We start from the raw sequence: 23,954 nt of genomic DNA on the forward strand, positions 1-23,954 counted from the left end.
TGGGAGTGGGGTGAAGAGGGCAACGGGGCACAGGGTCGGTGCTCGCCCCCCCTCCCCTTAGTTTGGACATTTGAAGTTGGGCCCAGATACCACGGTGGTGGCCCGGACTAACCCTGTGGTGGGACTAAGCGAAACTGTAAGGGCCTGGAGAGAAGGAACTGGCCCCCCTTTGAACTGGGACGGAATGGGCATGTCTTCAGATTAGATGCTCTGAGTTAGGCTTAGTGGTCATACGCCCAGGTTCACCTTCTATCCACCCATGAGGTAGTGCCCAAGGAAATGTTCTTCTTGATTAGGGGAATGTGTACCCTGTCATGAGGACGTGGTTGTCCTGGTTTAAAGAAAGGTTGCCCGAAGCCTGGTGCTTGCAAATAGTTAAGGTGGGGTGCACTTCTGTGCCTAGTTTGTATTGTAGGCTGATTACCCGGCTAATGTGAGTATGCTAATGTTATGCCTACACTAAAGTTATTGAGGTCCAGGTATACTGTTGTTTTATACATGCTGGGAGTCTGTATGCTTTGGTGCCCACAGGGCAAGTGAAGGTGCCTTCCCTTACAGGTTGGGCATGGTGTGCCCCCTTGTTGGCCTGACGAGTTATTCCAGGCCCCTGTTCATGCCCCTGGTTAATGAGCCAGCCATGTTGATTCATGATAGGTGCTCCTGTCTAATATTAAATGTGCTGTGATGCTCTATTTTTCCCTTACAGGGTGGGGTTTGGCGTTATAACGCAGGAAGTGTGTTTATGCATAATGTTGGATTTTGCAATTACAGCCTACCCCCGAGGATGAGAGCCTGAGTTGGCCCGCCAGATTGGCCCCAGCCCTAGTGTTCAGTTAACCATCCTTTTTCCTTTCAGCATGGACTATGGACTCAACCCTTTTTGTCCCATGTAAATAATTCCCCATGATGTACTTGGCTCTGGCGCCAGTTGGCGCCTTGTTGTGATTTCCAGTGTATTTTTCCTTTTTACCTTGCAGGTTGGAAACCCTACTAAACTACGTATCTTTTTCCAACTCAAACTGGTGTCCTGCCTCTTTTGTGGTGTGCCTGGTGTGTTGACTGTGGGTACTGCGTGAATGCTTCACATGTCCTCGAAGTTTGGCCTGCCCGCTTGATGCCATGCTACCCCTTTGGAGATTTGGGTAACCCCCATTTCTTACACAGAGTGTCACAGCACCCTTTTTATACACACATCCTTGGTCTGAAGGGGTAGGCAGGGAGAGAACCAGCTGGAACTGGTTATCGGGGGGATTCTTTTCACTGGCCAGGCTAGGAACACCAGACGCACCCCAGGGGGTGGAGCCAGCATTGTGTGGGGAAAACCCAGCCTCATTCAGGACACTCAAACCAGACAGTCAATCCACAAGCAGACCCAGGCTCACTCCTCCCCTCACATCAGCATGCTAAACACTCCATTCACCACCGGGGCAGACCCTCCCAGATTCTGGGAGCCAGGCTCACCAGCCAGCCTCAGCCAATCATACGCCAGGCACACATTCCACAAATATGCCAACTTCTAAAAGTGGGACTTCTACACTAGACACACTCATGCCGCATATACCGTTGCGCAGCATTCAACCTCACGAGTTCATACATACCAGACTTGACCCTGCACACCCTATGCATCGGGAACTACCCGGGACACATACATTCCCCATGCATTCCTATGGAAGGGCAGGTCTCTCTCTTCACACGCACTCAGAGTGGGAATCACCATCCCCAGGTTACATATAACAACAAAAACTTCAGGGGTGGACCTGCCAGAAGGGCCAAGTCTAACAAATGCCGACATGTTTCACTGCCACCACAGTTTAGGCAGTTTCATCAGGGCTGCACTATATGCTGCCACTCCACTCTTGGACACTTGTTCTGTGTTAACTGCCAAGGAAAAGGCACATATAAACCATTAAAAGCATGTAAACAGACTCAATAATGCCCGTATAGGAAGTGCTGGATGAAGCCCATAGTTACCCAGAGTCAGCCTTGGTTGATCATACCGGCCGCCCAGGGGTAGAAACGGATGCTGGGGTACTCCTAATGTGAGTCATCGCTTTCACCTGGCTTTGAAGCTCTGTGGGCACCAAGAAAAATACCCAAATTTAGTAAGCTGCAAACTAACTTCGGGCTTGGGAACCCTTTCCCACCATCCTGACCAGCCCATCCCTTCACCTGGTCTCTCCTCATAGGGGGACATGTAGTAAAACATCGCATTGAACCACCCGGGGACCCCACCCCAGCTGATATCTCAAAAGTCACCCTGGGATTCTAATACTCAAATACTGAAAATTCTCTCTACACACAACACACTACGTGATTGCAAATGTATCTATTGTGACCTCTGTTAGTGCAAATCGCCTGCACACCTCGTGTGGTTGTTTGACTGAGCAGCGATCCAATATGGGTCATACTGGCGCATAGGACTGGTCACAGCCTAAACGCAGGCTAGCAGTAGAGTGAATGTTCACAGCCTAAACAAGGCTAGCGATAGAGAGAATATATGCCTCGACCCTCTCGCTCCCAAAACGGCACATTCACGATCAACACGCTGCACTGGGCTCACTCTCAGCTGAGTTGGAGGGTGGAGTTGGAGTTGGAGGGTGGTGTTGGAGTTGGAGGGTGGAGTTGGAGGGTGAAGTTGGAGGGTGAAGTTGGAGGGTGGAGTTGGATGGTGGAGTTGGAGGGTGGAGTTTGAGGGTGAAGTTGGAGGGTGGAGTTGGAGGTTGGAGTTGGAGTTGGAGTTGGAGGGTTGAGTTGGAGGGTTGAGTTGGAGGGAGGAGTTTGAGGGTGAAGTTGGAGGGTGAAGTTGGAGGGTGGAATTGGAGGGTGGAGTTGGAGGGTGGAGTTGGAGGGTGGAGTTGGAGGGTGGAGTTTGAGGGTGAAGTTGGAGGGTGGAGTTGGAGGGTTGAGTTGGAGGGTTGAGTTGGAGGGTTGAGTTGGAGGGTTAAGTTGGAGGGTTGAGTTGGAGGGTTGAGTTGGATGGTGGAGTTGGATGGTGGAGTTGGATGGTGGAGTTGGAGGGTGGAGTCAGATGGTGGAGTTGGAGGGTGGAGTTGGAGGGTGGGTGGAGTTGGAGGGGGGAGTTGGAGGGTGGAGTTGGAGTTGGAGGGTGGAGTTGGAGGGTGGAGTTGGAGGGTGAAGTTGGAGGGTGGAGTTGGAGGTTAGAGTTGGAGGGTTGAGTTGGAGGGTTGAGTTGGAGGGTTGAGTTGGAGAGTGAAGTTGGAGGGTGGAGTTGGAGGGTGGAGTTGGAGGGTGGAGTTGGAGGGTGGAGTTGGAGGGTGGAGTTGGAGGGTGAAGTTGGAGGGTGGAGTTGGAGGGTTGAGTTGGAGGGTTGAGTTGGAGGGTGGAGTTGGAGGGTGGAGTTGGAGGGTGGAGTTGGAGGGTGGATTTGGAGGGTGGGTGGAGTTGGAGGGTGGAGTTGGAGTTGGAGGGTGGGTGGAGTTGGAGGGTGGAGTTGGAGGGTGGAGTTGGAGTTGGAGGGTGGAGTTGGAGGGTGGAGTTGGAGGGTGGAGTTGGAGGGTGGAGTTGGAGGGTGAAGTTGGAGGGTGAAGTTGGAGGTTGGAGTTGGAGTTGGAGGGTTGAGTTGGAGGGTTGAGTTGGAGGGTTGAGTTGGAGGGTTGAGTTGGAGGGTGAAGTTGGAGGGTGGAGTTGGAGGGTGGAGTTGGAGGGTGGAGTTGGAGGGTGGAGTTGGAGGGTGGAGTTGGATGGTGGAGTTGGAGGGTGTAGTTGGATGGTGGAGTTGGAGGGTGGAGTTGGAGGGTGGAGTTGGAGGGTGGAGAAGGAGGGTGGAGTTGGAGGGTGGGTGGAGTTGGAGTTGGAGGGTGGAGTTGGAGTTAGAGGGTGGAGTTGTAGGGTGAAGCTGGAGGGTGAAGTTGGAGGGTGAAGTTGGAGGGTGGAGTTGGAGGGTGGAGTTGGAGGGTGGAGTAGGAGTTGGAGGGTGGAGTTGGAGTTGGAGGGTGGAGTTGGAGTTGGAGGGTGGAGTTGGAGTTGGAGGGTGAAGTTGGAGGGTGGAGTTGGAGGGTGGAGTTGGAGGGTGGAGTTGGAGGGTGGAGTTGGAGGGTGGAGTTGGAGGGTGGAGTAGGAGTTGGAGGGTGGAGTTGGAGTTGGAGGGTGGAGTTGGAGTTGGAGGGTGGAGTTGGAGGGTGGAGTTGGAGGGTGGAGTTGGAGGGTGGAGTTGGAGGGTTGAGTTGGAGGGTTGAGTTGGAGGGTGGATTTGGAGGGTGGCTGGAGTTGGAGGGTGGAGTTGGAGGGTGGAGTTGGAAGGTGGAGTTGGACTTGGAGCGTGGAGTTGGAGGGTGGAGTTGGAGTTGAAGGGTGGAGTTGGAGTTGGAGGGTGAAGTTGGAGGGTGAAGTTGGAGGGTGAAGTTGGAGGGTGAAGTTGGAGGTGAAGTTGGAGGTGAAGTTGGAGGGTGTAAATGTACAGGAATTTATATAGCGCAAATCACCAAGCGGTTTCTAAGCGCTTGCTTAGGGAACCCGTCCTGGTATTCCCCTGTGAGAGAACCCCGGCAGGGTATCCGCAAGGTAAAAGCCAGGCATCCCGCCGCGAGGGGCCATTGTGGAGATTAAGCAAGCTATTGCCCAGAGTCGCAGAGTGTGAACCCGTGAATCGAGTAGGCACCGGAGCGAGAATTGTCGAGTCCATGGACATTTTAGGACTCAAGACCCCGCTGAGCCAGGAATTGAACCCTGGTCCCGGGCTGACCTCTGCTTACAGGTCTGACTCCTCTAACCAGTGAGCCACACTTCTCCAGGGTGGCGTTGGAGGGTGAAGTTGGAGGGTGGAGTTGGAGGGTGGAGTTGGAGGGTGGAGTTGGAGGGTGGAGTTGGAGGGTGGAGTTGGAGGGTGGAGTTGGAGGCTAGAGTTGGATGGTGGCGTTGGAGGGTGGCGTTGGAGGGTGGAGTTGGAGGGTGAGTGGAGTTGGAGGGTGGAGTTGGAGGATGGAGCTGGAGTTGGAGGGTGGAGTTGAAGTTGGAGGGTGGAATTGGAGTTGGAGGGTGGAGTTGAAGTTGGAGGGTGGGTAGAGTTGGAGGGTGGAGTTGTTGGGTGGGTGGAGTTGGAGGGTGAAGTTGGAGGGTGAAGTTGGAGGGTGGAGGTGGAGTTGGAGGGAGGAGATGGAGGGTGGAGTTGGAGTTGGAGGGTGGAGTTGGAGGGTGGAGTTGGAGGGTGGATTTGGAGGGTGAAGTTGGAGGCTGAAGTTGGAGGGTGAAGTTGGAGGTGAAGTTGAAGGGTGGAGTTGGAGGGTGGAGTTGGAGGGTGGATTTGGAGGGTGGAGTTGGAGGGTGAGTTGGAGGGTGGATTTGAAGGGTGGAGTTGGAGGGTGGGTGGAGTTGGAGGGTGGAGTTGGAGGGTGGAGTTGGAATTGGAGGGTGGAGTGCGAGTTGGAGGGTGGAGTTGGAGTTGGAGGGTGGAGGGTGGAGTTGGAGGGTGATGTTGGAGGGTGATGTTGGAGGGTGAAGTTGGAGGGTGAAGTTGGAGGGTAAAGTTGGAGGGTGGAGTTGGAGGGTGGAGTTGGATGGTGGAGTTGGAGGGTGGAGTTGGAGGGTGGAGTTGGAGGGTGGATTTGGAGGGTGGATTTGAAGGGTGGAGTTGGACGGTGGAGTTGGAGTTAGAGGGTGGAGATGGAGTTGGAGGGTGGAGTTGGAGCGTGGAGTTGGAGCGTGGAGTTGGAGGGTGGAGTTGGAGGGTGGAGTGTGGAGTTGGAGGGTGGAGTTGGACTTGGAGGGTGGAGTTGGAGGGTGGATTTGGAGGGTGGAGTTGGAGGGTGGAGTTGGAGGGTGAATTTGTAGGGTGGATTTGTAGGGTGGGTGGAGTTGGAGGGTGGAGTTGGAGGGTGGAGTTGGAGAGTGGAGTTAGAGGGTGGAGTTGGAGGGTGAAGTTGGAGGGTGAAGTTGGAGGTGAAGTTGGAGGGTGGAGTTGGAGGATGGAGTTGGAGGGTGGAGTTGGAGGGTGGAGTTGGACTTGGAGGGTGGACTTGGAGGGTGGAGTTGGAGGGTGGACTTGGAGGGAGAGCAAGGAGTAACAGAAAGAGCGTGGGTGCGAGAGCGAGAAAGAGACATAGAGAGGGGTAGGAGGAGAAAAAAAATAACACACAAGTAGTGCGCACGTCGAAAGTGAAAAAAATGTTGTGAAAAACACCTGGCGACTGCTTATATTTTTCAATATTCAGCATTAAAAGGGAAAGTAGGTTAGCGAGAGAGATGTTACGGGGAGAGTGAGGGAGAGCGCGAGAATGAGAGAGAACTACAGGGGAGGAATGGAGAAAAAGAGAGCAAGGAGTGACAGAAAGAGCGTGGGTGCGAGAGCGAGAAAGAGACGTGAGGAGAGGAGCTTTTAGTGAGGGGCAAAAGGCCCACTTGTGAGCTTTAGCTAATGCATGGCGAGTGTAGGGCTAAAAGAACAAGATAGCGGGGAGTGCATTCCTTTCAAGTCTGATTGGGGGGGCGGGGGAGCGGCAGCCTTTGAAGTCTGATGGGGTGGCAAATGGTGAGGCACATGCACTGGCCATAATCCGCATTCCAAAGCCCTCTGGCATGAAAGGAAGGGTGAGAGAGAAGGAGCATATGGGGTGTGAGCGATAAACAAAAGTAAGAGGGGGAGCAGGAAGTGAGGCTGAGCGCGCGCTGGCGAAAGCAGTCTAGATGCCAGCTTCGCGCTTCGTTTTGGTAAGAGTGCTTCACTAAACACCTCCAAGTGGAAGTGTTTAGCGATGCCAGGAGGCTGTGTGGGGGGGCTACTGTTGTGCTAGTATTTACAGAACTCTGCCTGGTGAGGAGTGAGGACACCCCTGTTTACTGTCTTCAGCTTAGGGACGGAGGAGAAGGCCAGACGTATGTGAAAGAAAGCTGGGGAGATTACATGAAGAGAGAGTTAGGTAGGGTGAGGGGGCATAGAGGGTTAGGGGGTGAAGAAAGGGTGGGTGAGGAGATAGTAGAACGGAAAAGGGAGAACACGGAATGAGCAGAAGGGTGGGACACGGATACAACCATTGTGGTGAGAAAGAAAAACTAACAAACGCGAAAACACACAAACCCGAAGAGGGCCACAAGAGGCAGGAGGAATAGAGAGAGAAGAGACTGAAATGGAGAAAAGAAGACAATTGAGCACAAAATGGGAGGAAGAGTGTGACTGAGTGACATCATGTGCACTCGCCTAGGTGCCTTGAAGCCAGCAGCAGCGCAGTGCTTGGTGACTAGCGGTCTCCTTGATGGCTGTAGTGCATTTGTAAGGTAGTAGTGCACACTGTGACTGAGTAGCTGCTACTGCACAGTGTACTTGGTTACTGCCTCTAGGCACGGGCTAGTGAGTGTTGTGGCTTCCACTGCACACTGTGGTGGTGACGCTTTGTGCAGCGCCGAGAGTGCAGCTGTCATTAGCACAAGGCGCTGTCCATACCATGGGGCTTGTGTGAGGGTGCTACGAAGGCTGCCTGCCATACAGAATATGTTTTCTGTCTTCAGCTTGGGGACGGAGGAGAAGGGCAGACGTATGTGAAAGGAAGCTGGGGAGATTGCATGAAGAGAGAGTTAGATGGGGTGAGGGGGCATAGAGGGTTAGGGGGTTGTAGCGACAAGGTATTTTGTACCATTTGGACTGGTCGTGACCATTGACCACCGCCATCTCAGTATATGATGATTGGTCCTTCATTCCGACTTTATACTACCTATTTGCAGGGTTTGCCTATTGGCTTTGACATGATTCTATGTTTCTACCTATTTGCAGGGTTTGCCCATTGGCTTTGGCATGATTCTATGCCTCTTTTGCCTCTTTTCGGGCCTAGAGACCTAAACTAGAGAGCAGCCATCTTTTCTTCCTGCCTCAGTTGTCTGAGACGCTTGTAGGGTAAGGGTAATGTTTAGTTTTAGCTTGTTATTCACTAGTTGGAAACCGGTGAGGACCGGCCCTTATCGAAGGAATGTGCTTATTTCCCGGGCTCTAGACGGAACTGCAGATGGACACTTTGGGAGCGCAGGGCTTGGTACAGGAATTCGGTGGGAGGCAGGGTGCTTTCTGGAAATTTCCATGAGCAGAGAGCCTCCCATATTATCAAAGAGCAGTGGAGCAGAGTTGTCAGTTGGAGAAGTCAGTTGGTTTTGAGCGGTGGAGAAGTCAGTTGGTTTTGGAGAGTTGAAGAGTTCAGTTGGTTTTGGAGAATTGGAGAGATCAGATGGTTTCTGGAACGGTTGGAATTACATCATCAGTTTGTCAGTTAATTAATTGACTCCGGAATGGAAGAATGTTAAACAGCCAGACTTGGGAGCAGTTTGAAGTTATTTGCTCTGTCCAGAGGTTAGAAGTCAGCAGTAGTGGCTGTCAGGATGTCATCTTGAACTGGTGCAGATGAAGAGATTGGAGAGGGCTCGAGTGGCCTGAAGGTGCAGCAGCTTTGATGAGCATAGTGGTGCAGACGTGTACCAGTGATTGCAGAGCAGAGTCCTGGAAGAAGCGAAGCGAGAGAGAGAGGGACCAGCTCAGCTGCTGAGGCCAGAATGCATAGGATCATGGTGAGGTGTTCTTACATAGTTTGCATTATATAATCATTCACTCCCGTTTGCTTTCTAGGTTATGTTTAGGTTCCCCCTTGCACTAATAATCCTTCATTCTATATATAGATATATAATGTCTTCTTTGTCTTGTCATTTTATCATCATCTAATAAAGAGACCCCAATGGTTAGAGATTACCATTGTATATTGTTTCTTTGGACAGGATTAACCTTTCCAGGGGCGGCTCTAGGCTCATGGCAGCCCTGGGCAGGGAGCGTAGGTAGGGGGCCCCGGAAGAGGGGTTCCGGGCGGGGCAGAGCGCGAAGGACAGTGAAGAGGGGAGGGTCAGGGTGTTTGGAAATGGAACAGAGCCGGAGGCCACCAAATCTTTGCCAGGGAACGACACGGAAAGATTTATCCATCCTCAGAGGATTATTATATTAAGGATAAATATTGGCGTGGTGGCCCCTGGGGTTTGGTGGCCCTGTGCAGGTGCACAGCTTGCAAATACCTAAGGCCGGCCCTGACCTTTCTTTTTAGCCAGGTGCTGACGTATAGAAGGATGGGTGATTCCCTTCTTACAGGTAACTGATAACGGAAGGAAATGTTTGGTTTGGATAGGAAATAACTTTCAATGGGTTTAATTGGCACTAATGGTTTCTGTTTGAGAAGGTCAGGCCCCTATTCCATGTGTTAGGGAAATTGGCTCTCTCCACCTTTTATCAACTCTACATGTTGATGCCACCAGAATTAATGACACTGAAGACACCCTCTTCCCAAAATGTGGCAACCAAGTAGGTGAAGACAAAAAAAACAGCGAGCAGTGGTGCACCACTCATACATTTATTGAAATAAGTTCCAATTATAAGCACAGTGATCCAAAGGCGTTGATAATCTTCTTTTTATTGCTGCATCAAAATATAACACAAAAATGGGGTTCAGCCAACGCGTTTCGTCCACACACATTTAGACTTCTTCTGGGTGAATGAGAATAAGTAGAAAATGTCCTCGCATAAAGTGAGAGTAAATAGGATCTATTCATCTTAGGTTATTGGAGATAAAATATGACTCTTCAAAGTGGAATCCATCAGAAGTCAAAATTTTGAGGAGATAATTCTAAGAGTATCCGGTTCTCCAATAAAGTAGAGTATATGTAAATTAAGGAACTCAGTGTTTGTTCCTAAGAAGTTGAGCAAGGAGGAACAATGAGGGGGATGAATTCATCCCTCATCCAACACTGCGATTGGTGTGGATGGGCAGCAAGGACAAAGAACCGGCAGTCTAGAAGAGCTATGGATATAATTGGGAACTATTTTGATAAATGTATAAGTGGTGCACCACTGCTCGCTATTTCAATTTTTTTGAAATAAAATAATATTGCCAATTTTTATAGTCATTGAGGTGCAGGAGTAAGTGCCATAATAAATGTTAATGACACTATACCTCACTCTGTCACCTTTGATACTGTACATATTGTATGCATCTGTGAAAGTCACCCAAGGTGCAAAGGAACAAGAAAATTACTTACTTGAGGAACTTGAGTATCTTGAAAATGAAACAAGGATTACATATATAATTAATAAGCGAGAGTTAACTTGCAATAATTGTAGGTAAATGAGGTATATAGAAAACTCACTGAAATATAAATTGTAGAGACAAATGGCGGTAATGATTCTGATTTAATGCAGAAAGATGTCAGGATGAAGGCGGGAAACCAATAATCCTTAGCAGAGCCGTAAGCACAAGCTCTGCACTCTGCGTCTCAGGCTCAGACAATTCTGATACCTAGGAAGGGCCTAGCAGTGCCAACATTCACCCTGGTCAACTTTTTTTTAGCACGGGGTCAGAGAGGCAGGGGAAGAAACAAACCATGGAATCGATATCCAGCGAAACACCAGACAAGGAGGAAGCATTACAGGTGGGTACCAGAGAGGCCAGAGTACCAGTCTCACATACATCTTATAATGTCACCCAGCTAATACCTATTTTGAACCTTTCACAACATGTTCTATTCTCGGCAGAGGTTTTCCTTCTCAGTAAAGGTCTCTCCTATGTCATTACAGAGAAATCTGAATTCTTCACCATGAAGACGAAATTATTACAACTCTTCCACAAGTTACGATTGAAGATATTTTTCTTACAGAGGAATGATCTGGTTAATGGTTCAGCTACAGGTCTGAAACCTCTCTCCACCTTTTATCAACTCTACATGTTGATGCCACCAGAATTAATGACTTTTGTAAAGTTAGTGCTTAAAGGACTATTAACCATGCAAGAGACAAGGAACTTTGGAGCACATGCATCAAGCATTTTTGTCTTTGCAAATGGGCCGATTTGCAGAATCGGCCTGTTTGCCAATGCAAAAAATGCTTTTTAGATGCATCAAACCGATGTTGCGATTCGGTCGCAAAATGGGTTTCCGATTCGCTATTAGGAAGGGACGTGTTTAGGGTGTCCCTTCCTAATACCGAATCGCATTGGTATGTAGGAATGTTTTGTGATCGAAATGCGGTTGCGAAACATTTGCATTTTACCAACTACTTTAAGTAGGTGGTAACCCATTCGCAAATCGGATGGGGTACGCAAGGGACCCCTTCCCCTTTGTGAATGTTTGTTACAGAGTTTTTAAGAGCACACTGCCTACTCGTAAAAAATGCAAAGAAAACCTAACATTTTTGTTTTAGAAACGCATCTGTTTTTCTTTAAGAAAAATGGGCTGCATTTAAAAAAAATTGCTTTATTTAAGAGCAATCACAGACATGGTGGTCTGCTGACCCCAACAGGCCACCATCCCTGTGATTTTTGTGATTTCCAGGGGTTACAAATTGCGACCTACCTCATTAATATTCATGAGGTAGGTCATTTGCGCTCCCCTAGGAACCGCAAAAAAGTGTTGAACACACTTTCATGCATGCCGTTTTGCGATTTCCCAGTTGTGAATCGCAAGGATTCGCAATTAGGAAATCGCAAAACGGTTTTTTCATGCATCTGGCCCTATATTCCCTACAACATCTTAGCAGAAAAAAAGGCTCTCCTGGACCTTAAACAGGACCCCCCGAATATAGTGAAACCACCGGATAAGGGGGGTGAGATTGTTTTACAAGATTTTAAAGACCATGATATTGAGCTACAAAGACAGATTTCTAATACTAACCTCTACCAAAACGTTATCATCATCCCAATAGAGAGTATTAGATCTGAAATTCACAGGTCTAACACACAAGGCAAAGAGTTGGGCTTTTTATGTGATAAGGGGTATGAATTTTTGAATATAGATAATCAATGTTTTCCTTGTTTATACACTCTGTCAAGGATTCACAAAATATAGATCATCCCTCAAGAAGACACATCTTATCAGATTGTGGTTCCATTAGATAACCACTAGGGAAGTATATCAATGTCTTTATACAAGATTATGTCCCACATCTTGAAACGTCAGAAACAGCACATACATGGTCACTCTCGTTGAAGGTATGCCCTTTTACACCAGCACTGATTATTTGTCATGCTGGGCATTGCCTCTTTCTACACCATTATTCCTCATGAAGGAGTATTGAGACACTAGAGAAATTGTCCTCAACCTAGTCCCAACTGACTTTATAATTTCTCTGCTTAGTATTGCCCTACAATGCAATTATTTTAAATATGACAACCATTGCTACCAACAATGCTCAGAAACTTCGATGGATGCTATTTTTGCTCCAAATCGGACAAATATTTTTGTAGATGATTTTGAAGACAAGTTTGCACTAACAGAGGCCAACATTTATCGTTCCAACATAAATGTTGCAAACAATACATTTATGACATTTTTGTAATTTGGTGTGGGTCAATGGATACCTTCCAATGCTTTTTTGAATATTTGAACAAATCACAAAAATATCCCACATTTATATGTTCTATCAATAAAACAGAGATCTTTTCTTTATCCAAACTAGTAGACATGAAAATGGGAAGCTTTACACCACCCTGTTTAGTGCAGTTTGTCAATAGCCCACTTGATAGCCAAGCACTCTCTTTCTACCGTGGAATATCTGCACTCCCTGGGGAACAACTTGCGGCTAATAAATAGAATGGGATGTTCTATTCCGTCGTCCCCCACCTGGGAGAGTACAGCCCCTATCCCTATGTCTGATGCGTCAGTGGCCAGTATGAAGGTTTTCTTGAAATTGGGCGACTCTAGGATTGGGGCGGTCGTTATGATGTTTTTCAAGTTCACGAAAGCATCTCTGGCTTCTTTTGAGGGACTCTGTAGTTCCCTAAGTCTGGTGTCTTTACGCAAGAGATCGGTAAGGGGTGCTGCGACCTCTGCAAATTTGGGGATAAACCGTCTATAATATCCGATTAAGCCTAAGAAGGCTCGCAGGTCTCTTTTGCTGGTTGGAAAGGGAGTGTTCTGGATAGCTTTTACCTTCTCCGTTTGTGGTGCAATAGTGCCTTTCCCCAAGACATATCCCAGATACTTAACGGTATTGAAGGCTACTCGGGACTTCTTTGCGTTTACGTGTAAGCCTGCTTGTTGCAAAGGCGTCAGGATAGTGTGTAGGTGCTGTAGATGGTCTTCCCAGGTTTTACTGTATATGACAATGTCGTCCAAGTAGGCCGAACTGAATGACGTATAGGGTTTCAGCACTTGATTCATAAGACGCTGGAATGTGGCAGGTGCGCCGTGTAAACCGAATGGAAGTACGGTGAATTCGTACAGACCTTCGTCTGTGATGAAGGCGGTCTTTCTTTTGTCTTCTTCCCGGAGAGGCACCTGCCAATACCCTTTGGTCAGATCAAGGGTGGTGATAAACACGGCGTCCCCAAGCTTTTCTACCAGCTCGTCGGGATAGGGTAGGCATCGAATGTGGAGATAGCATTTAGAGCCCTGAAATCCATGCAGAATCTCTTTGAACCGTCCGGTTTCGGGACCATGACAATTGGAGAAGCCCAATTGCTTTTAGAGGGCCTTATTACACCAAGTTTCAACATGTCAAGTACCTCTTTCCTGACAGCTTCCCGTCTGGAAGCGGGGAACCTATAAGGCCTTTGCTTCACAATTTTCCCAGCGGGAGTTTCAATGCAATGTTCTACAAGAGTCGTTTTGCCGGGAAGATCAGAGAAGATGTTGGACAAGGGTTGTAATATTCCTTGAAGACCCTTTTTCATTTCTTCAGGAAGTTCTTCATTTATGACAAGTTGGTCTAGGGTTGAGGTTTTTTCTGACAGGGTAGGGAGTACCAGATTATTGCTCTTTGGGACTGGACCGATCCATTTCTTCAACAGATTGATATGGTAGGTTTGGGTCTTATTGGCCGACAGAGTCTATAAGTGGTGTTCCCAATAGTCTCAATTACCTCATAAGGTCCAACCCATTCGTTTTTGTGTGTGACAGATGGCAAAAGAAGCAGGGCCCAGTCTCCCACCCTGAGTGTTCTCCGTTTTGTCCCCTTGTCGTAATTCATTTTCTGTTCATGCATTTGTTGTTCCAAGTTTGTGTGAGCGAGGTCTCTTAGTTTCCCTAGCTTAGAGCGTAGCTGTAGAGTGTACTCCAATAGAGACTTCTGTTCCTGTGCTTCTTGTGACTCCCAGGTGTCTTTCGTGATTTCTAGGAGTGACCTTGGGACACGTCCGTATAGTAGTTCAAATGATGAACATCCAAGGCTGCTTTGCTTTTGAGCCCTGAGCACATACAAGGCTATAGGCAGCAGGCGATCCCATGCCTGGCCTTCTGAGGATAACATCTTCTTTAATGTTATTTCAGTGTTTGGTTATACCTTTCGACGAGCCCGTCGGTTTGAGGGTGATAGACCGAAGTCTTCAAGTGGTGAATATTCAGTGACCTGCATACTTCTCTCATCATACGGGAAGTGAAGGGGGTCCCCTGGTCGGTTAGAACCTCCTTGGGAAAACCGCATCGGGCGAATAATTCCACAAACTTCTCTGCCACATTGGCTGTGGTTGGTGCTCTTAGGGGAAAGGCTTCAATGAACCTTGTAGCATAATCCACAATGACGAGAGCGTATTGGTGTCCTCTAGATGTCTTGGGCAGCGGTCCTATTAAATCCATCCCTCCTCGTTCGAAGGGAGTGCCAACAATAGGCATTGGTTGTAGGGGGGCAGCAGGTGGTCTGTGAGTATTCTTCCGCTGACAGACTTCACACTTCCTGCAATAGTCTTGTACGTCTTTATACACCCCGGGCCAATAGAAATGACGTAGTATGCTATCCGTTGTTTTCTCTTTACCCGCATGACCAGCCGTTAGGTGAGCATGAGCAAAAAACAACACCTGCTCACGGAAAGCTGAAGGGACCAGCAATTGGGGATTCTTTCCTATGTCGGCTTCTCTGTATAGAAGGTCGTTACGTATAACGAACCTAGGAAACGAAGGAGTGGAGGAATCTTGGGTAGCATGCACAGTTTTCCAGGCATTGAAGAGAGTTCTGTCCTCAGCTTGAGCAAAACGAAAACTGCGATCTACCACCCACGGATCAGGGGTTATGTATGCTGCCTTGGGACCGTCTTTAGTCAGGAGGCGGTCGAAGACTGTCTCTCTAAACAGAGCAAGAAAGTCGGGATTGTCTACCCCCAGAATCATTTTCTCAGGAAGGGAATCCCCCACTCCTACCTTTACTACAGCTGGTTCTTTGCTTATGGGCTGTACAGTAATCACGGCTATCGGATAGGGCTTAGCGTCCCCATGAACACATCTGACATGCACTATAGAATCAGGGAGGTATTGACTAGGGAGGATCAGATGTTTTTGTACCACTGACTGTCTACAGCCTGAATCAAGAAGGGCTTTCACTGTTTGTTCATTTATCCGTATACTCACATGAAAGGAAGTTCCCATTTCTGCGGAGTAGAGAATGGTTTTGGGGAGATAGCCCACTTCCATTGGCTCTTCAGGCAGATGTTTTCGTGGACACAGGCGAGCAATGTGGCCCCACTCACCACACTCGAAGCATTGAGGTCCACGGGACATGGGTGATTCCATTCAAAGTGGTCTGGGTCTTACAGGTTCGGTTATCTGTTTAGGTTTTTTTCTTGTTTTCCCAGTGGTTGACTCTTTTGGTATTTGTCCGGTTCCCAGACTGTTCCTCGGGGTTGTGCTCTTGCATAATTGGCTGCCATCTCGATGGCTTGTTCCACGGTGAGACCTGAGTGCTGTCTCAACCATCTCTGTGAGCCATACGGAAGGGCGACCATAAATTGTTCGAGATATATCTTAGCAAGAATATCTTCCTTAGTACTGTTTTCAGGTTTCAACCACTTATCTGCCATCATTTTCAATCTAAAGAAAAGAGTCTTTGGGTTTTCGCCAGGTATCCCTTTTTCTTTCCTGAAGCGCAGTCTATACGCCTCAGAGTCTAACCCTAAATGATCCAATATCACATTTTTGATCAGGGGGTATGGAGCATTGCCTACAGGGTTGGCCACCTGATACGCAAACTGTGCCTCACCTGTTAGCAATGGGGCAAGAAAAAATGTCCACTTCTCTTCCGGCCACCCTAGTGCTCTGGCGGCCCGTTCAAAGTTCATGAGGAAGGTGTCAGGATCTTCCCCATGTACATATTTTTGTAGAACTTTTCCTGACGGGTTGGGTACATGTACCCGGTTTTCTACCACCACTGTACTTGTGGGTGTCGCGATATTTTTCGGAAGGCTGTCCAGCTGGGCGGATATAGTGTTTCTGAACAAGTCCCGGTCAGCTTGAGCTGAAGTTATTTGTTGCTCCACCGCCCATTCCAGTTTCTCCTGTCCCTTCACTAGATGTTGGATGAGGGCGTCCATCTCGGGGGTACAGACGGACTGTGATGGAGATCCCACTTCTGACACCACTTGTACGGGATCAGGTACAGGAGAGGTGGGAGGGAGCGAGTCTGACACGTTGAATAAAGTTTTCAAAGAAGGTTTTATTTTTAAGTATGCTTTTCTTCGTCTATTAGTCTGTCTAATGTGAGCAAACTCGTCGGGTTCCGTCCTGACTCCTTTGGGAAAAGATGAGAGTTCCAGGGCGTTTCTTCCACGCAGGTGCCGATAGTTCTCCAGACCGGAAGTGGTCAGTGGTCGTCGGGGGCCAAGGTCCTCAACTCCAGGCTTGCGTGGGAAGAAAAGAGACAACAAGGGGTCAGGTTGACGACCTCGCAGGTTGATAGGGACGAGGGAGTGAGGGACACCGAGTGAAGGAGTGCGACTAAATGTAAGCTCTAGTGCCTATTAGTGCTCGTGAAGGAAAAGGGGACAATGAGTCTACACTTGCAGCGGTTTCACTCGTTTACTGTACTATTCCGATTCACCCAGCCCGCCACTTTGCCCCGTACCTTAGCAAGCCACACTCCTCCCGCGGGAGTGTGGCGGGGCGAATCGCAGGACCGTTGGCCTCTTGGCTTGTTGTCCACTGCTGGTCTCGTCAGGGCTTCTTCTCTGCAGGGCTCTGGTTCCGCACTTCGTCTCCAGCCTCGTCCGTCTTCTCCTTGGGAAACGCTGTCCGCCGCTTACCATCGTTCTGCCATCTTTTGAGCCTGTGACGTTGCCAGTGGGTGGGGCCTCGTCTCCCTCGACAGCAGAGTTAAAGGAGCCGTGTTCGTTTTCAGCTTGGGTCTCCAGGTTGCTTCTGAGCCTGCGCAAGTCCATTCGTCCAACCAGGCTGAGTCTGGCTGCTTGTCGGAAACAGAAAGGGGAACAGCTGACCACCAGTCTTTTATGTTATCTGGACTGTTTGTCCAATATTGTCGGACACGAGTCCCACCCCGTCACAGAGGGCTTTGCTCCTCAGTTTGTAGGGTACACCTATTTTCTGTAGGTTTTTCAAGCTTGAATTCTAAAAGGTGTTTGACCCATTTTGTGCTAATGTTTAGCTTCACTTTGGATCTATATGTAACGGAGCAACCAGTTGCGATTCCGACACATTACCGTGCGACGGTTACACAGCATTTGTTACAGCACGAGGTCCCAAATGCGGCAGCTCCCATTATTTTTGTTGTTGAAGCGGATACTGCATACTGCTACAAGGTCTTTTATTCCTGGCTCATGCTTCCCACAGTGGCTGCAAATGATAATTTTATTACTGCTCATACGGTAGCTGCAGCATCTTCAGCGTATTTGTCCTTATGCGGTGATTGAAGTTCCTCTTACGTCCCTGGAGCACCAAATTTGGTTTAATGGCACCCTTTCCCACCCTATCTCATTTGTCCGTATAGGCTCTTTAAGTATTGATGGGGCCACATGGCCAGTGATAGCTGGTTTTACAGCACATCCCAATTATCTCAATGCTAATGTGGCGGAAGTACGTTTATAATATGCTCAAGTAGTTCTTCTCTATAGACGTGTAATTCAATGTATTTCTCTACCTTTTTTGGTAGCTCCACCTGGAGCTGTGCCCCTGGCACCGATGCATGGTGGTGGCCTTGTGATAAGCTCTGTCATAATGAATTCAGTGATGGGCAAATGTCTTCAAAATTGTGAGGATGTTACATTTTGGATAGCTCAGAAGATTGAACAGCTTGATGCGGTTTTCCTACACACTAATCCTGTGGAGAAACACAGTATCCTTACTATGTGTTTGCCGAGTGGTCTGATTTCCCCATTGGGAGACTGCAACACTTGGGGGGGTCGTTGTTTGACTCAGTGTATATACACCTTGTTGCGAGCATTCTTCCGAGCATTCTTAAGCAAGTACAGAATGAACACAAGGCTGGTCCGCCCCTGGCATTGGGGATGCAATAGTGGGTATTTTTTCTTAGTCTCCGACTTGATACTTGCTAATATTAAATGTGAAGCAGTTTCCTTGAAGGTTCACCAGCGCCTGCAGGCAGTAGCACCCGCAGATCATGAACGACAATTGCCAATTAATATTGTGTATGTTTATACTAAATTAGGACGCAATAGTTTGGGAGTCAGACCATCTACTGAAGTTCAGGGTAAACCCCCTCCAGAAAAGGAGGGACATCCTCTTCTTCCCAAAGAAGACATAGGATAAAAATAAGCAGCAACAGAAGCCTCGGTCTTGGGCTGGTTCGCAACCCCCAGTCGCTTCTGAACATAGATATGATTTACGTGATTGCTCTAAAATTAAGACACCAGAGAGGTTTCAGGTTCTGATCCCCGTTCTCCTCGTTCCTTTCAGGAATCAATGGATCAACAATGTGGCGGGGTGGACAGCAGGATTGCAGACAAGGAGAGCTCACGCAACAGCAGTGGGACCCACTGTGCCAGTTTGACCAGAAAGTCAAAAGGGAGGAACCACCTCAATATAGATCCCAGTTTAAGAAGAAAAAGTTGCTGCTTTGACAGCGAAATATGCCCCAGACAGTGAGAACCCTCCTCCTGGATAGGAATTGGGTGGTAACACTCCTCAACAACGCAGCAGAAGTTACCGTAGTGTGTCAGCATCTGACACTTTCATAACTGTTGAAACTGTTGAAACCGTGGACACCCACGTAGCTCCCTCTGAGTTTATCACAAATTGAGGATGATATTAAACCTATATTGAATGCAGTTTTCTGGGACAACTTGACGTTCTCCTATGACATTTTACTGGTAAAGGTTAATTGGCTTCCCCCATTTATCCTTGCTTCTCCTCGAGGGGAGTAGGTAATTCTTCTGTCTTTGTGTCTGTCTGGTGACTCGCTCCTCCTCACGGATTGAGTGGTCGCTCCCTGTGTCCCTGGCTGAAGCCCGGTATCGTAGCGCTGCTCTGCCTAATAATCTCTTAGAAAGTTACATTTGTCTATCGCCTGCTTTGTGCTTTGATTAGCGCTTTATGTAATTAGCGCTGTAGCTTTCAAACATCGTAGCGCTGCTCTGCTTAATAATATCTTTGAAAGTTACATTTGTCTATCGCCTGCTGTGTGCTTTGATTAGCGCTTTATGTAATTAGCGCTGTAGCTTTCAAACATCGTAGCGCTGCTCTGCTTAATAATATCTTAGAAAGTTACATTTGTCTATCGCCTGCTGTGTGCTTTGATTAGCGCTTTGTGTAATTAGCGCTCTAGCTTTCATTTTTGTATTTTACTTACATTGTTTGCGCATTTACCAACAGCGCTCCGCTCTGCTCCTCCCCCGCCTCCATTTTGTTTGTTTGTTGTCGTCCTCGTGTGCCCGACCCGCCTCCCAGCTGAGACGCCCTCGCCCCTCCCCCTCCACCATCCACATATGACAGTTGTTCCCGCGCGCAGCGTTTACGCGTAGCGTTCGCGCCCAATCCGCGCCGAAGGTGCGCCAAAGGTAAGCCCGTCTACGCCCGTCCGCGCCTGGACCGCGCCCAGCGGCATACCCCCTGGCCCCCGTCCCTCCCAGCCCCCCCGCATTACCTACGCTGCAGCCACCCTCCTAGCCCTCAACCCCGGTCGAGCCCCCAACTGCGTCCAAGCAGCCCCTGGACACACCCATGGCCCTTTCTCCTGCTACTCCTGCAAATTCAGCGGCAACGACAACATCTCCGCTACGACCACACCACTGATTCCCGACCCCAACCACCTACAATGCATCCTTCTCAACACCCGCTCGGTCCACAGACACGCCATCGACCTATGGAATCTACTAGACACCATCTCTCCAGACGTCGCCTTCCTAACAGAAACCTGGATGAACGTTTCCTCCGCCCCAGATATCACCATTGCCATCCCTGAAGACTATAAGATCACTCGCAAGGACCGTACCAGCCACACAGGAGGAGGAATCGCTATCGTCCATAAGAAATCAATCCGCATCTCAACCAGCTCTGACGCCAACCTCACCAACTCCGAACACCTTCACTTCCAGATCCACATCGACCCCAAGACCACACTCAGAGGCACCCTCCTCTACAGACCACCAGGACCCCGCGCAAAATTCAGTGAAGACATCACGGACTTCATCACTCCCCACGCGCTCCCCTCCAAAGAATACATCCTTCTGGGAGACCTCAACTTTCACCTTGAAAAGATCAACGACCGCAACACCGCCACCCTCTTAGACAACCTCGCCAACCTCGGACTTAAACAACTAGTCACTTCCCCCACCCACATCGCAGGTCACACACTCGACCCCATCTTCACCTCCAGCAACCATGTCTCCTTCAGCCACACTACGGATCTCCTCTGGACTGACCACAGCTGTGTTCACTTCACCTACAACAAACCAAAACCCACCAACCTCCTCCAACCAACTCTGCAAAGAAACTGGAACAAAATGACCTCGGACCAGATCTCCGCATCGCTCCTTCTAAACACCCCAGCCCACTCTTCTAACGCAAACGAAGCCGCCGCCAACCTCACCCTATGGTTATCCAACACCGCCGACACCTTAGCACCACTGAAAAAACGTCAAAGCAAACCTAGCAGCAAAAAGGCCTCATGGTTCAACGATGATCTTAAGAAGTCCAAGAAACTCTGCCGCTCCCTTGAAAAGGCCTGGAAAAAAGACCCAACCACTAGCACCAAGGACGCCTTCAAAAACGCCACCCGCACTCACCACCAACTAATCCGAAAGGCCAAGAAAACAGCATTCAAGGATCGACTTGACAACAACGCCCACAACAGCAAGGAACTTTTCAACATCGTCAAGGAATTTTCCAATCCCTCGGCCAACTCCAACGACATCACCCCCTCTCAAGCCCTCTGCGACTCCCTAGCCTCATTCTTCCACAACAAGATTGCAGACATCCACAACAGCTTCGACAACCAACCCGGAAACCAACCCACCCTACCATTTGCTGAACATTCTCCCCCCGTGAACACCCTTAACGACTGGAACCCAATCTCCACTGAGGACACAATCCGCCTGATGAATTCCATCCACTCAGGATCCCCCACAGACCCATGTCCTCACCACATCTTCAACAAAGCAGACTCCGTCATAGCACCGCACCTTCGAGACGTCATCAACTGCTCCTTCAACTCCGCCACCTTCCCGGAAGACTGGAAACACGCTGAACTCACCGCCCTTCTGAAAAAACCCACAGCGGACCCCACCGAACTCAAAAATTACCGCCCCATCTCGCTCCTTCCATTCCCGGCCAAAGTCATCGAGAAAGCTGTCAACAACCAGCTCGCCGCCTTCCTCGAAGCCAACAAATCCCTCGACTCCTCACAATCTGGTTTCCGAGCAAAACACAGCACGGAGACCGCCCTCATCGCAGCAACAGACGACATTCGAACTCTACTGGACAATGGAGACACAGTCGCCCTCATCCTCCTCGACCTCTCTGCAGCATTCGACACAGTCTGCCACAACACCCTTTTACAACGCCTCAATCACATCGGAATCCAAGGAAAAGCACTGGAATGGATCACCTCGTTCCTCACCGGAGGAACCCAGAGAGTCCGCCTCCCACCATTCAAGTCCGAGGCCACTGAAGTCATCTGTGGCGTACCACAAGGATCCTCACTCAGCCCCACCCTCTTCAACGTATACATGAGCCCCCTCGCGGCCATTGCCCGCCAACACAACCTCAACATCATCTCTTACGCGGATGACACTCAACTAATCCTTTCTCTCACCAATGACCCCAGCACCGCCAAAACTAACCTACACGAAGGAATTGAAGAAGTTGCCGAATGGATGAAACAAAGCCGTCTGAAACTGAACTCAGACAAAACAGAAGTCCTCATCTTAGGTACTTCCCCCTCTGCATGGGACGACTCCTGGTGGCCGGAAGCCCTTGGAAAAGCACCCATCCCGACAGACCACGCACGGAACCTAGGCGTCATCCTTGATTCTTCACTCTCAATGAACAGACAAGTCAGCGCCGTATCCTCTTCCGGCTTCAACATTCTTCGCATGCTCAGAAAAACATTTCGCTGGATCCCCACCGAAACAAGGAAAACAGTCACCCATGCTCTGGTCACGAGCCGACTGGACTACGGAAACACCCTCTACGCAGGCACTACCGCTAAACTCCAGAAGAAACTCCAACGAATCCAAAACGCCTCAGCCAGGATCATATTAGACATCCCACGCAACGAACACATCTCTGGTCACCTTAAAGACCTCCACTGGTTACCCGTCAATAAGAGGATCACTTTCCGACTGCTAACCCACGCACACAAATCACTCTACGACATCGGACCAGAATGCCTCAACTCTCGACTGTCCTTCTACACCCCCTCCCGCCAACTACGTTCTTCCAGTCAAGCCCTCGCCACTGTACCTCGCATCAACAAGACCACCATGGGAGGCAGATCCTTCTCATACCTGGCTGCTAAAACATGGAACTCACTCCCCGCTCACCTTCGCCTTACCCAGAACCACCTAGCATTCAGAAAGCTACTTAAAACGTGGATATTTGACAAGTAATCCTCTTCCCCTTTCTAAGCGCCTTGAGACCCTCTGGGTATGTAGTGCGCTATATAAATTCTCTGACTTGACTTGACTTGACTCTTTTTTTACCGTATATACCAGATGAGATGAAACAGGCTTATGCTTCAGAGTGGGCTCTAGCCTTAGCTCCTGCTTTGCATCGCAATCAAGCTGGTTGGGATAAGGAATCTCCTATGCATGTTATTCCATTACAGTCTACTCTGCAACCCCAACCACAATATCCAATTAAACGAGAGGCTAAAGCTTTCGTTGGTGATGTAGTTACCCAATTGGAATATACGATTGAGCCCTGTACACCTTGAATGAATAATCCTCTTATTCCAATATTGAAACCTGATTGTTCATATTGCATTGTTTTGGACTATAGACATTTAAATAGTCATGTACGTACCTTTGCAGTGCAGAATGCACACAGTTCAGCATTAGAGAATAGTATTGTGCGTAAGAAGTATAAAACCGAGTTAGACATTTCAAATGTTTTTTTCAGTCACACTTTGGTTCCGGAGAGCTGTGTCTTGACCGCATTCAGTGCTCTCAGAAATCAGAGGCGCTATGCGAGATTTCTTATGGGCTATAGGAATAGACCTGTGGTATTTGGGGCTATAGCTTATAAATGAAATTGACCCTGAATTAAATCCTCATCTTGTGCGGGTGGATTGCATAACCACACGTTTCGCCGCTTTGGATTACAAATTCAATTTTGCTAAATCGCATATAGCATTTTTGCCGTTCTTTTCCTCGGTTATGAATTGACCAATGAGGGAAGGGGTTTTGCTCCTCACTACTTGGAGAAATGTGCTCAGTTACAGCCTCTGTCTTCCCTCAAGAAATTGCAATCTTTGCTGGGTTTCTTGAATTTTGGCAGAATTTATATTCCAGATTATACTCAGAGTATCAAGCCACTATACACTTTGATACATCCTTCTTTTTCAGCTTCCAGTTGGCTGGAGGAACACACTGCTGTACTCCGCTCTTTGCAGACTGATTTGCTAGTAACACAATATTTACAAACTAGACTAAATACTACCAGCTTGGTCATACGGGTTGTACCAGGAGCAATCGGTTTCACTTATGTGATGTTCAATGAGGGGGACACAATTCCGATTGAGTACAAATCGCACCTATATACTCCTGCAGAGTTGCGTTTTTCTTCTACTGAAAATATTCTTACTGCTGTGCAGA

Source organism: Lissotriton vulgaris, chromosome 5 (genome assembly GCF_964263255.1).
Source record: "Lissotriton vulgaris chromosome 5, aLisVul1.2, whole genome shotgun sequence".
Classification (NCBI taxonomy): Eukaryota; Metazoa; Chordata; class Amphibia; order Caudata; family Salamandridae; genus Lissotriton; species Lissotriton vulgaris.